Genomic DNA, 1,703 nt, shown 5'->3' with positions numbered 1-1,703 from the left:
CACACACACACACACACACACACACACACACACACACACACACACACACACTCACTCACTCACACTCACATACAAACACCAACACTCAAATGCGCGCTCATAAACACACGTCTTACTCTACCAATGCTGTCGAATGGACACTTCACAAATGGTGAAAGTTGACACAAACGTTCTCACGCTTAACTAATAACGTGTTGAGTCAAAGAGTTGCTTTGTTTTGTCCTGCTTTCACTGAAGAAGCTGGCTGTTGCTTGTCACTAGGAGTGGCCGTGAGAAGGACCGTCGTGGACTCAACGAGACCTTCCGAGCGGCTGTTGTCGGTGCAAAAATTATGACATGGCCTTTTCAGATCATTGGAGTTTTTCTTGTATTAGTTTGAGAGGAATAAGAATTAATGGGTTAGTATTTTGTTTAAATCTAACAACGAGGGATGGTCTTTCACGAGTGCTTGACTCGCCAACTAAGAGAAAAGTACTTTGGCGACACAGTTGTAAGAGTAGGGAAAAGGAAAGAAAGAAGAAAGGACGTGGACTTAAGTGAACATCATCCCACCTGTGCTTATGGACACAGATATAGTTTGCGTTTTGTTATTTTTTTGTCGTTATCTTTTTTTGGATGTTTTTCTACACGTAGGGTTTGGGGGGGGGGGGGTAGGTGGTTTGCTTCTTCTTTCCTATCAAGCATCATCTGTATCTCCCCTCCTTCTTTTTTTGTGTTTGTTACTCTCTTACACATGTAATCGACGGCATTTATATAACCTTATTGTGTTGCAAGTGCTCTAAAACTCTTACTAAAACATAACAACAAAACCAAAACAACTAAAACTAAATGTTCCTTGTTAATATATATGGTGCACAATTCGATTGACGTACTTCTACTTTAAACAGTGTTAATTCATTTCAATGTATGCTTCTTTGGTGCATTTCATGGCAAATGTGAACAGTGGCGCGACGAAGTTCGAGAGTTTTTTCGACCATTGGAAGTCTTTCGGCTACTCTCAGTTGGAAATTTCCTAAGGCAATTCGTGTCCTGTCGGTGAGCTGAATGTCGGCCTTAAAATATAACGACCCATTCTGCGTGTGATTTGCTTTAATTGAGATGGACGACTTATAAAAAGTAGGCACGATCATACCATCTTTTCTTCATTTTTGTTTGTTGCTCTTTTGTAACGTCTCTGATATTCGCCACTTGTTATTATGACCTAATTAATTGCAAGTGTCGTAAACTGTTACTAAAACAAAACACACACTTGTTTTTCACCGGCTTGTGTGTGGTTGGGCGCTATGCGTCATCAAAGTCAAAAGTCGTTCGAAATGAGGCGTTATCGTGACGGCGTCATTTTTTTATGTTTCTCATGAACTTTTCTCAACCCCGTTTTACTTAATTAAACGTACTAGGTTCGAGGACGTCTCAGATGATGTCATCATAATCGCAGCTAGAAAGAAACACGACGAGTCACCTACTCGGCAGGTGGCAGTCGGCCCCTGCCTGGCATCATCTGGCATGGCAACCTTTCGTTCTGCAGTCTGTGTCGTTAACCTATTCTTGTCTGTCTCTCATTAGATGCCCTCTGACTCACTGTTCTTTCGTCTACAAGAGGAGAATTACTCCAGCACGTGTGTTTATATGTCTCAGACACCTGGGAAGAAAGTTTGCACAGTGGTGTACCTTTATTCAGCATAACTGAATTGGAGAGGGGGGGG

The sequence above is a fragment of the Aplysia californica genome, unplaced genomic scaffold (genome assembly GCF_000002075.1).
Source record: "Aplysia californica isolate F4 #8 unplaced genomic scaffold, AplCal3.0 scaffold00661, whole genome shotgun sequence".
Classification (NCBI taxonomy): domain Eukaryota; kingdom Metazoa; phylum Mollusca; class Gastropoda; order Aplysiida; family Aplysiidae; genus Aplysia; species Aplysia californica.
Note: the sequence above shows the minus strand (reverse complement) of the source record.